This window comes from Zea mays, chromosome 2 (genome assembly GCF_902167145.1).
Source record: "Zea mays cultivar B73 chromosome 2, Zm-B73-REFERENCE-NAM-5.0, whole genome shotgun sequence".
In the NCBI taxonomy this organism is placed as follows: Eukaryota; Viridiplantae; Streptophyta; class Magnoliopsida; order Poales; family Poaceae; genus Zea; species Zea mays.
In genome coordinates this window covers 31,119,989-31,133,577 of record NC_050097.1, presented here as the reverse complement: position 1 = coordinate 31,133,577, position 13,589 = coordinate 31,119,989, and positions in this window count along the sequence as shown.

Here is a 13,589-nt window from a genome sequence, read left to right as displayed (position 1 = left end):
AAAACTTCCCGCAAGGGCCACCACACAATTGGTGCCTCTTGCCTTGATTACAATTGAGTGTTGATCACAAGAGCAAGTGAGAAAGAAAAGAAGCAATCCAAGCGCAAGAGCTCAAAAGAACACGGCAAATCTCTCTCGCTAATCACTAAAGCCTTTTATGGAATTTGAGAGGATTTGATCTCTTTGGTGTGTCTAGAATTGAATGCCTAGCTCTTGTAAGTGGTTGAGAAGTGAAAAACTTGGATGCCATGAATGTGGGGGTGGTTGGGGTATTTATAGCCCCAACCACCAAACTTGACCGTTGGTGGAGGCTTGTCTGTTTGATGGCGCACCGGACAGTCCGGTGCCCACCGGACATGTCCGGTGCCCCAGCCACGTCACCAATGCCGTTGGATTCTGGCCGTTGGAGCTCCTGACTTGTGGGCCCGCCTGGATGTCCGGTGCACACCGGACATGTACTGTTCCATGTCCGGTGCGCCAGTATGGGCGCACCTGCCTTCTGCGCGCGCATTAAATGCACCGCAGGTAGCCGTTGGCGCCGAAATAGCCATTGCTCCGAGGATGCACCGGACAGTCCGGTGCACACCGGACATGTCCGGTGAATTATAGCGGAGCGGCTGCTGCGCGTTCCCGAGGCTAACGAGTTCCGGAGGCCGCGCTTCCTTGGAGCACCGGACACTGTCCGGTGTACACCGGACAGTCCGGTGAATTATAGCGCGCCGGCCTGAGAAATTCCCGAAGGTAGCGAGTTCGAGTTTGGAGTCCTCTGGTGCACCGGACACTGTCCGGTGTACACCGGACAGTCCGGTGCCCCCAGACCAGAGGTGCCTTCGGTTGCCTCTTTGCTCCTTTGTTGAATCCAAAACTTGATCTTTTTATTGGCTGAGAGTGAACCTTTTACACCTGTATAATCTATACACTTGAGCAAACTAGTTAGTCCAAAGATTTGTGTTGGGCAATTCAACCACCAAAATTATATAGGAACTAGGTGTAAGCCTAATTCCCTTTCAATCTCCCCCTTTTTGGTGATTGATGCCAACACAAACCAAAGCAAATATAGGAGTGCATAATTGAACTAGTTTGCATAATATAAGTGAAAAGGTTGCTTGGAATTAAGCCAATACAAATACTTACAAGATATGCATGGATTGTTTCTTAATTAATTTTTTTTAACATTTTGGACCACGCTTGCACCACATGTTTTGTTTTTGCAAAAATCTTTTGTAAATCTTTTCAAAGTTCTTTTGCAAATAGTCAAGGGTAAATGAATAAGAGTTTGCAAAGCATTTTCAAGTTTTGAAATTTTCTCCCCCTGTTTCAAATGCTTTTCCTTTGACTAAACAAACCTCCCCCTAAATGAGATCCTCCTCTTAGTGTTCAAGAGGGTTTTGATGATTCATATTGAAATACTACTTTCTCCCCCTTTTGAACTCAATAAGATACCAATTGAGAAATGCTCTTTGAAAACACTAAGTTTTTGAAATTGGTGGTGGTGCGGTCCTTTTGCTTTGGGCTAATACTTTCTCCCCCTTTGGCATGAATCGCCAAAAACGGAATCATTAGAGCCCACGAAGTGCTATCTTCCCCTTTGGTCATAAATAAATGAGTTAAGATTATACCAAAGACGAAGTCCTTTTGCTCTCTCCCCCAAAGATGGAGAGTCTCTTGGAGCAACGGCGAAGGATGAGTTATGGAGTGGAAGCCTTTGTCTTCGCCGAAGATTCCAATTCCCTTTCAATACACCTATGACTTGGTTTGAAATAGACTTGAAAGACTCATTAGTCATAGCATATGAAAGAGACATGATCAAAGGTATATAGAAGAGCAATGTGTGCAATTTAACAAAAGAAGTTCCTAGAATCAAGAATATTGAGCTCATGCCTAAGTTTGTTAAAAGATTGTTCATCAAGAGGCTTGGTAAAGATATCAGCTAATTGATCTTTAGTATTAATGTATGAAATCTCGATATCTCCCTTTTGTTGGTGATCCCTAAGAAAATGATACCGAATGGCTATGTGTTTAGTGCGACTATGCTCGACGGGATTATCCGCCATCTTGATTGCACTCTCATTATCACATAGCAAAGGGACTTTGGTTAATTTGTAACCGTAGTCCCGCAGGGTTTGCCTCATCCAAAGCAATTGCGCGCAACAATGGCCTGCGGCAATATACTCGGCTTCGGTGGTGGAAAGAGCGACCGAATTTTGCTTCTTTGAAGCCCAAGACACCAAGGATCTTCCCAAGAACTGGCAAGTCCCCGATGTGCTCTTCCTATTGATTTTGCACCCCGCCCAATCGGCATCAGAAAAACCAATCAAATCAAATGTGGATCCCCTAGGATACCAAAGCCCAAACTTAGGAGTATAAGCCAAATATCTCAAGATTCGTTTTACGGCCGTAAGGTGAGCTTCCTTAGGGTCGGCTTGGAATCTTGCACACATGCATACAGAAAGCATAATATCCGGTCGAGATGCACATAAATAGAGTAAGGAACCTATCATCGACCGGTATACCTTTTGATCCACGGACTTACCTCCCGTGTCGAGGTCGAGATGCCCATTGGTTCCCATGGGTGTCTTGATGGGCTTGGCATCTTTCATCCCAAACTTGTTTAGAATGTCTTGAGTGTACTTCGTTTGGCTAATGAAGGTGCCCTCTTGGAGTTGTTTCACTTGGAATCCTAAGAAATACTTCAACTCCCCCATCATAGACATCTCGAATTTCTGTGTCATAATCCTACTAAACTCTTCACATGTAGACTCGTTAGTAGACCCAAATATAATATCATCAACATAAATTTGGCATACAAACAAGTCATTTTCAAGAGTGTTAGTAAAGAGTGTAGGATCGGCCTTTCCGACTTTGAAACCATTAGCAATAAGGAAATCTCTAAGGCATTCATACCATGCTCTTGGGGCTTGCTTGAGCCCATAAAGCGCCTTAGAGAGCTTATAGACATGGTTAGGGTACTCACTATCTTCAAAGCCGGGAGGTTGCTCAACATAGACCTCTTCCTTGATTGGTCCATTGAGGAAGGCACTTCTCACGTCCATTTGATAAAGCTTAAAGCCATGGTAAGTAGCATAGGCTAATAATATACGAATTGACTCAAGCCTAGCTACGGGTGCATAGGTTTCACCGAAATCCAAACCTTCGACTTGGGAGTATCCTTTGGCCACAAGTCGAGCTTTGTTCCTTGTCACCACACCATGCTCATCTTGCTTGTTACGGAAGACCCATTTGGTTCCTACAACATTTTGATTAGGACGTGGAACTAAATGCCATACCTCATTCCTAGTGAAGTTGTTGAGCTCCTCTTGCATCGCCACCACCCAATCCGAATCTTGAAGTGCTTCCTCTATCCTGTGTGGCTCAATAGAGGAAACAAAAGAGTAATGCTCACAAAAATGTGCAACCCGAGATCGAGTGGTTACCCCCTTATGAATGTCGCCGAGAATGGTGTCGACGGGGTGATCTCGTTGGATTGCTTGGTGGACTCTTGGGTGTGGCGGCCTTTGTTCCTCTTCCTCCTTGTCTTCCTCATTTGCATCTGCCCCTTGATCATTGCCATCATCTTGAGGTGGCTCATTTGCTTGATCTTCTACTTCATCAACTTGAGCTTCATCCTCATTTTGAGTTGGTGGAGATGCTTGCGTGGAGGAGGATGGTTGATCTTGTGCATTTGGAGGCTCTTCGGATTCCTTAGGAAACACATCCCCAATGGACATGTTCCTTAGCGCGATGCATGGAGCCTCTTCAATACCTATCTCATCAAGATCAACTTGCTCTACTTGAGAGCCGTTAGTCTCATCAAACACAACGTCACATGAGACTTCAACTAGTCCAGTGGACTTGTTAAAGACCCTATATGCCCTTGTGTTTGAGTCATAACCAAGTAAAAAGCCTTCTACAGTTTTAGGAGCAAATTTGGATTTTCTACCTCTTTTAACAAGAATAAAGCATTTGCTACCAAAAACTCTAAAATATGAAATATTGGGCTTTTTACCGGTTAGGAGTTCATATGATGTCTTCTTGAGGATTCGGTGTAGATACAACCGGTTGATGGCGTAGCAAGCGGTGTTGACCGCCTCGGCCCAAAACCGATCCGAAGTCTTGTACTCATCAAGCATGGTTCTTGCCATGTCCAATAGAGTTCGATTCTTCCTCTCCACTACTCCATTTTGTTGTGGGGTGTATGGAGAAGAGAACTCATGCTTGATGCCCTCCTCCTCAGGGAAGCCTTCAATTTGAGAGTTCTTGAACTCCGTCCCGTTGTCGCTTCTAATTTTCTTGATCCTTAAGCCGAACTCATTTTGAGCCCGTCTCAAGAATCCCTTTAAGGTCTCTTGGGTATGAGATTTTTCCTGCAAAAAGAACACCCAAGTGAAGCGAGAATAATCATCCACAATAACTAGACAGTACTTACTCCCACCGATGCTTATGTAAGCGATCGGGCCGAATAGGTCCATATGTAGGAGCTCCAGTGGCCTGTCACTAGTCATGATGTTCTTGTGCGGATGATGAGTGCCAACTTGCTTCCCGGCTTGGCATGCGCTACAAATCCTGTCTTTCTCAAAATGAACATTGGTTAGTCCTAAAATGTGTTCCCCCTTTAGAAGCTTATGAAGATTCTTCATTCCAACATGGGCTAGTCGGCGGTGCCAGAGCCAACCCAAGTTAGTCTTAGCAACCAAGCAAGTGTCGAGTTCAGCTCTATCAAAATCTACCAAGTATAGCTGACCCTCTAACACTCCCTTAAATGCTATTGAATCATCATTTCTTCTAAAGACAGTAACACCTACATCAGTAAATAGACAGTTGTAGCCTATTTGACATAATTGGGATACGGAAAGCAAATTGTAATCTAAAGAATCTACAAGAAAAACATTGGAAATAGTATGGTCAGGTGATATAGCAATTTTACCCAATCCTTTGACCAAACCTTGATTTCCATCCCCGAATGTGATAGCTCGTTGGGGATCTTGGTTTTTCTCATATGAGGAGAACATCCTTTTCTCCCCTGTCATGTGGTTAGTGCACCCGCTGTCGAGTATCCAACTTGAGCCCCCGGATGCATAAACCTACAAAATAATTTTAGCTCTTGACTTTAGGTACCCAAACGGTTTTGGGTCCTTTGGCATTAGAAACGAGAACTTTGGGTACCCAAACACAAGTCTTGGAGCCCTTGTGTTTGCCCCCAACAAACTTGGCAACTACCTTGCCGGATTTGTTAGTAAGCACATATGATGCATCAAAAGTTTTGAATGAAATGTCATGCTCATTTGATGCATTAGGAGTTTTCTTTCTAGGCAATTTGGCACGGGTTGGTTGCCTAGAGCTAGATGTCTCACCCTTATACATGAAAGCATGGTTAGGGCCAGAGTGAGACTTCCTAGAATGAGTTCTCCTAATTTTGCTCTCAGGATAGCCGGCAGGGTACAAAATGTAACCCTCGTTATCCTGAGGCATGGGAGCCTTGCTCTTAACAAAGTTAGATAAATTCTTTGGAGGGGCATTAAGTTTGACATTGTCTCCCCTTTGGAAGCCAATGCCATCCTTGATGCCCGGGCGTCTCCCATTATAGAGCATACTTCTAGCAAATTTAAACTTTTCATTTTCCAAGTTATGCTCGGCAATTTTAGCATCTAGTTTTGCTATATGATCATTTTGTTGTTTAATTAAAGACATGTGATCATAAATAGCATTAACATCAATATCTCTACATCTAGTACAAATAGAAACATGCTCAACATTAGATGTAGAGGGTTTGTAAGATTTTAGTTCAACAACCTTAGCATGCAACAAATCATTTTTAGTTCTAAGGTCGGAAACAGTAGCTTTGCAAACATCAAAATCTTTAGCCTTAGCAATCAAATTATCATTTTCTACTCTAAGGCTAGCAAGAGAATCATTCAATTCCTTAATCTTAGTAAGCAAATCATCATTATCATTTCTAAGATCGGGAATTGAATCAATGCAAACATGAGAATCAACCTTAGCAATTAATCTAGCATTTTCATTTCTAAGGTTGTTAATGGTCTCATGGCAAGTGCTTAGCTCACTAGACAATTTTTCACATTTTTCTACCTCTAGAGCATAAGCATTTTTAACCTTAACATGCTTTTTATTTTCCTTGATTAGGAAGTCCTCTTGGGAATCCAAGAGGTCATCCTTTTCATGGATGGCACTAATTAACTCATTTAGTTTTTCCTTTTGTTCCATGTTAAGGTTGGCAAAAAGAATGCGCAAGTTATCTTCCTCATTGCTAGTATCATCCTCATCACTAGAGGTTTCATATTTAGTGGAGGATCTTGATTTTACCTTCTTCCTTTTGTCGTCCTTTGCCATGAGGCACTTGTGGCCGACGTTGGGGAAGAGGAGTCCCTTGGTGACGGCGATGTTGGCGGCGTCCTCGTCGGAGGAGGAGTCGGTGGAGCTCTCGTCTGAGTCCCACTCGCGGCACACGTGGGCATCGCCGCCCCTCTTCTTGTGGTACCTCTTCTTTTCTTTCCTCTTTCCCTTGTTGTTGTTATCTCTGTCACTGTCACTTGATAATGGACATTTAGCAATAAAGTGACCGGGCTTACCACACTTGTAGCAAACCTTCTTGGAACGGGATTTGTAATCCTTCCCCTTCCGTTGCTTGAGGATTTGGCGAAAGCTTTTGATGATTAAAGCCGTCTCCTCATTGTCGAGCTTGGAGGCATCAATTGGTTGTCTACTCGGTGTAGACTCCTCCTTCTTCTCCTCCGTCGCCTTGAATGCCACCGGTTGTGCTTCGGACGTGGAGGGTTCATCAAGCTCGTTGATCTTCTTGGAGCCCTTGATCATACATTCAAAGCTCACAAAATTCCCGATAACTTCCTCGGGGGTCATTTGAGTATATCTAGGATTACCACGAATTAATTGAACTTGAGTGGGGTTAAGGAAAATGAGTGATCTAAGAATAACCTTAACCACCTCGTGGTCATCCCACTTCTTGCTCCCGAGGTTGCGCACTTGGTTCACCAAAGTCTTGAGCCGGTTGTACATGCCTTGTGGCTCTTCCCCTTGGCGAAGTCGAAAGCGACCGAGCTCCCCCTCGATTGTTTCGCGCTTGGTGATCTTTGTTAGTTCATCACCCTCGTGCGCGGTCTTGAGGAGGTCCCAAATTTCCTTTGCATTTTTCAACCCTTGCACCTTGTTGTATTCCTCTCTATTTAGAGAGGCCAAGAGTATGGTTGTGGCTTGGGAGTTGAAGTGCTCGATTTGGGCCACTTCGTCCTCATCATAATCCTCATCCCCTACGGATGGTACCTGTGCTCCAAACTCAACAACATTCCATATACTTTTGTGGAGTGAGGTTAGATGAAATTTCATTAAATCACTCCACCTAGCATAATCTTCATCGTCAAAGGTTGGTGGTTTGCCTAATGGAACGGAAAGTAATGGAGTATGTCTAGATGTACGAGGATAGTGTAAGGGGATCTTACTAAACTTCTTACGCTCTTGGCGTTTAGAAGTTACGGAGGGCGCATCGGAACCGGAGGTCGATGTTGATGAAGTGTCGGTCTCGTAGTAGACCACTTTCCCCATCCTCTTGTGCTTGTCCCCACTCCGATGTGGCTTGTGAGAGGAAGATCTCTCCTTCTTCTCTTTGTGGTGAGAAGAAGATTTCTTCTCCTTCCCTTTGTTGGAGGAGCTCTTCTTCTTCTCCTTCCTCTCGGTGCGGGACTCTTCCGATGAAGTGCTCCCATGGCTTGTAGTGGGCTTTTCGCCGGTCTCCATCTCCTTCTTGGCGTGATCTCCCGACATCACTTCGAGCGGTTAGGCTCTAATGAAGAACCGGGCTCCGATACCAATTGAAAGTCGCCTAGAGGGGGGTGAATAGGGCGAAACTGAAATTCTCAAAAATAATCACAACTACAAGCCGGGTTAGCGTTAGAAATATAATCAAGTCCGCAAGAGAGGGCACAAAACAAATCGCAAGCGAATAGTGAAGTGAGACACGCGAATTTGTTTTACCGAGGTTCGGTTCTCTCAAACCTACTCCCCGTTGAGGAGGCCACAAAGGCCGGGTCTCTTTCAACCCTTCCCTCTCTCAAACGGTCCCTCGGACCGAGTGAGCTTCTCTTCTCAAATCAAAACCGGGAATAAAACTTCCCGCAAGGGCCACCACACAATTGGTGCCTCTTGCCTTAATTACAATTGAGTGTTGATCACAAGAGCAAGTGAGAAAGAAAAGAAGCAATCCAAGCGCAAGAGCTCAAAAGAACACGGCAAATCTCTCTCGCTAATCACTAAAGCCTTTTGTGGAATTTGAGAGGATTTGATCTCTTTGGTGTGTCTAGAATTGAATGCCTAGCTCTTGTAAGTGGTTGAGAAGTGAAAAACTTGGATGCCATGAATGTGGGGGTGGTTGGGGTATTTATAGCCCCAACCACCAAACTTGACCGTTGGTGGAGGCTTGTCTGTTTGATGGCGCACCGGACAGTCCGGTGCACACCGGACATGTCCGGTGCCCCAGCCACGTCACCAATGCCGTTGGATTCTGGCCGTTGGAGCTCCTGACTTGTGGGCCCGCCTGGATGTCCGGTGCACACCGGACATGTACTGTTCCATGTCCGGTGCGCCAGTATGGGCGCACCTGCCTTCTGCGCGCGCTGCGCGCGCATTAAATGCACCGCAGGTAGCCGTTGGCGCCGAAATAGCCGTTGCTCCGAGGATGCACCGGACAGTCCGGTGCACACCGGACATGTCCGGTGAATTATAGCGGAGCGGCTGCTGCGCGTTCCCGAGGCTAACGAGTTCCGGAGGCTGCGCTTCCTTGGAGCACCGGACACTGTCCGGTGTACACCGGACAGTCCGGTGAATTATAGCGCGCCGGCCTGAGAAATTCCCGAAGGTAGCGAGTTCGAGTTTGGAGTCCTCCGGTGCACCGGACACTGTCCGGTGCCCCCAGACCAGAGGTGCCTTCGGTTGCCTCTTTGCTCCTTTGTTGAATCCAAAACTTGATCTTTTTATTGGCTGAGAGTGAACCTTTTACACCTGTATAATTGATACACTTGAGCAAACTAGTTAGTCCAAAGATTTGTGTTGGGCAATTCAACCACCAAAATTATATAGGAACTAGGTGTAAGCCTAATTCCCTTTCACCTACTCAGTCGGAGACTCGACCGGTTTCAAAACCGGTTGAGTAAGGGAAAAATCCGGTTGAACCGGTTTTCCCAAAAAAATCTGCAGCGACTTTTTCTGACAGCTCTGACTGTCAGACAGGTCAGAGCAGGGGTGGCAGAGGAACAGTCCCAAAACCGGTTGAACCGGTTTCAGGACCGGTTGAACCGGTTTCCAGGGCTGAAACCAAATTTTGAGTGTTTTGAGGAGGACAAAAGTGGAGTTTTTGTGGGAAGTAAAATTGGTCTTTCTCAAGGGCATTCATGATCTGGAAAAATATTCTCAAGGATGTTTTCAAAGGGTTTTGAACTTAGCTCATTGCATAACTTACTTAACCATTGCGGATCCCTCTTAATTGTACGACGATTCCTATAACTCAAGAACTGTAAAATGAGTACCGCCGTTGTTTCAAAGCACTTGGAGCACGCCATTTGATGTGGAATTTTAAATCTGCAGTGCTTTTTATTTTTATGTTTCGTAAGATCTGTGCTTCTCCTGTCTGTAGAATTACTGCGTACATGCTAGGAGCAAACTTGTTAGAATCTCTGTTTGTTTTGTCATTTAATCACCAAAACCCTCAATTAGGGTTGATTGCACTTACAATCTCCCCCTTTTTGGTGATTGATGCCAAAACAAACTAGAGTAGAGATAAACATTAAAAATTACGAGTACTTGCGAGATAAAAGCATTTGTGTATGTGTTGCTCCCCCTAAATATGTGCATGAGTTTTATGATATTAACATTGACTTGATATGTCAATTTGCAACATTTTTAGAGAGAGTGAACAATCAACACCATACACAAACCAATGAGGGATGAAACATAATTGTAGACTGTGCAACATTTTTAGAGAGAGTGAACAATCAACACCATACACAAACCAATGAGGGATGAAACATAATTGTAGACTGTGATGATAGAAAGAGTAAAATTACACATACAAACTCATTATTGCATAGCATATGATATGAAAAGTTACTACTGCTATTACAATAATGATATCATATCGCATCACATCATAAAAAGTTTATGGCTGCAGAGCCATGCATGCATCACAAATTATTACAAACCAATGTTCGTTACATAAATAGGAGGAACCGCCATGATGATAAGAAACCGTCATGATGATAAGAAACCTTCTCCCCCTTTTTGGCAACAAGAACCAAAAGAGGAGAGAGCCATCAACACAAGATCACCAGTTTGGAGGAGGCTGATGAGGAGCAAAGAAGTGGTGCGCCAGGTGAGATGCGAAGTGTTCTTCCCCAGACTGATCCGGGGGAGGAGCACTTCCAGAAGGATCCTGGGGCGGAGGGTGAGAGGATGATTGACCTGGATCCCCATAGTAGGGAGGCGGGGCAAACTGCTCGCGGTCATCGAAGTAGGTTTCTTCTTCTTCTTCGTCTTCTGCTGACATGAAGGGCACCCCATAGGTCTGCTGGTGCCACTCATTTATCTCCGGGGGAGGAGGATGGAGATGCACGTCAGGCGAGCGAGGGGCAAAGGGCATACCCATGGAAGAAGCTTGACGACGAAGATTGTCGTCCGTCTCCCGCTGACGCCTGGCCAGCTCATGAACATCCGCAGAAATGTTCCGGCACATGGAGAAAAATGCCGCAATCCCGTGGGCCAAGCGGGCACCCATCCCTCGGCCACGACCTCGACCACGGCCACGACCACATGGCGTGGGAGATCCGCGGCCAGGGGAGGGATGCGAGGCACCGGCAGGAGCAGCAGCAGGACCAGCAGACGGACCAGCAGAGGTATGAGCACGGGAGCTGGAAGGGGCTTTCCTTAAGCGCCCTGCTGGATTGTTGGGGTCAATCCAGAAAGGGGTATATGATTGATGTCTTGTACTTTTATCATATCGAAACTGGGTCACAACTTCAATCATCTTCATGATAAAAGGAGCATGAAGACATCCCTTCAATGGAAAGCAGGCAGCATGAATGATTTCCTGCCAGATCATATCAAAGACGTTGATACTCTCTGAGCTGTTGGGCTTCATGAAAGAGAGCAAAACCTTGCTCTCGCCAAGAATATTCATCTGATTACCCCCTTTTTGGAATGAGGGTCATCCGGTTGAGGGAGTTGATGTATCCGTAATACTTGTGTACGTTGGTGGACTCCCAAAATTTCGTAGACTCAGAGAGATGAAGGTCTCTGGCTTCATCTCTAGTAGGTTGGCGGAAATCATGAATCTTTATCTTATCCCCAGAAATATCATTGTCAGTGAATCCAAGAATGTGAGCAAACCGACGGTACCTCACCTTGTACCAGCTTCCCTCAATGTAGAAGTTAAGATAAGGATAGTTGTATGGACTATCCTCATCCGCCAGCTTAACCCACAGAGTTGAGTAAAACTGGGCAATCACTTCATCATTCCAATCATATTGGAATGTCATTATCTCCTTCATTTTCTTTCTTTCACAGGCCCTCAATGCCTGTGTCATCTCTGGGTCCCCAATTGCCTCACATCCTTCCCAGTTGATATAGCATTGATGTAGGATGGGTTGATGTTTCTTGGGGAGGATCACAGTGTTGTAAAAATCCACATGATGAAACGTCCAAAAACGGTTCCCATCAATCCTGGCATCACGAAGGCGTAATGCAGGATTCTGGAAACGGATGTCCTGCAGAAGAGCAGAACCTCCACTGGCAGTGAAATCAGTCACTGGCTCATTGCCAGCGCGACGGGCCTCCGCCCGGTGGAGGACCAAACCTCGAATAACAGGGGCATGGGCAGGGGGAAGATCAACCTCATCATCTTTCCCACCCTCATCATCACTTGTTGCTTCCCATGCATGAGGGTTTGTCATGGGTCGGGATCGACCGGATGGATTATGGGCCATCCGACCATGACCACCATGAGACCCGGAAGCCTCACCACCCTGCATGACGTTGCCACTTCCTCGCCCACGCTTAGATCTGGCGCGTGGGGGAGTATCTCCATGGATCTCTTCGTCGTCAGAGGAGTCGGATTCAACCATAGAAGGATTCCTTCTACGCACCATCCTTAAAAAGAGAAGATAGAACCTATGATGAGCAAGGATCTTAACAACCACGCTTGAGTAGAGACGTGTATGATATTGAGCATGCACTTCAACCGTTCATGCGAGCGGTTCAACTACAACGAACAATAGCAAACCGCTAAACTCAAACAATGTTCGTGACAAATGAGGATAATCTAAGTGTTGCAAGCACTTAAACTAAAATGTACCCAACAAATGATACACTAGATAATCAAGAATGAGTGGGATTGAGTAAAAAAGAGATGAACTAGACCAATACCTCGATCCGGAGTTTGAATCAAGAAATCCCAACAAGATCGAGGGAGATGATGGAGAACGCCGAGATGAACGGATTTCCAACAAAATTTCCAAAGATTGGATGGCACAAGTGGGTTTTGGAGTGGTGAAAGTGTGGAGGAAAGAGTAGGCGACGTCGGCTGGAATAAGAAACTGAGAAGAAGATAAGAGAGGAAGGGGAGAGAAATAGGGGAGGGGCCGGCCGGTCAACAGACAGAAAACCGGTTCAACCGGTTTCTGGTCAGACTGCGCAGCAAAAGCGCACAGAAAAAGGTATTGACTGCGCGGATTCAGTGGCAGACTGGCAGCGCAGACTGCGAGACTGACGGTGCAGACTGTGGCGCTGACTGACGGCACAGACGCGGAGGAGGGCAAAACCGGTTCAACCGGTTTCCACCAGAGGAAAACCGGTTGAGTGACCTACTCAGCCGATTTACTCAACCAGTTTTCAGATATTGCCCGAAAAGGCTATAATAGCACTTAGCAAAAATGACATGAGTGATTTTAATGAAACAAATAGTGTTTCTCATGACATATTGCGCAAACAATCAATTTATATCCATCAAATTTGATCAAAAAATTTTAGTTTTTTAAGACACGTTTCGAGAATCCAGGATATTTAGTTCACTCTTAAGAAAGCAAAACCTAGTCTCATCAAGTGGTTTTGTGAAGATATCGGCTAGTTGATTTTCGGTGCTCACATGAAACAATTCGATATCTCCTTTGGCTTCATGGTCTCTCAAGAAATGATGTCTAATGTCAATATGTTTGGTTTTAGAGTGTTGCACTGGATTGTTTGCAAGTTTTATGGCACTCTCATTGTCACACAATAGTGGAATCTTGTTAAACTCACAACCAAAATCTCTCAGGGTTTGCTTCATCCATAACAACTGTGCACAGCATGCCCCAGCTCCTATCTACTCAGCTTCTGCAGTGGAAAGTGCAACACAATTTTGTTTCTTGGAACTCCATGACACTAAGGACCGCCCAAGGAATTGGCAAGTCCCAGTAGTGCTTTTTCGATCTACTTTGCAACCGGCATAATCTGAGTCAGAGTAGCCAAGCAAATCGAAAAGGGAGCCTTTAGGGTACCATAAGCCTAGATTTTGGGTGTGCACTAAGTATCTTAGG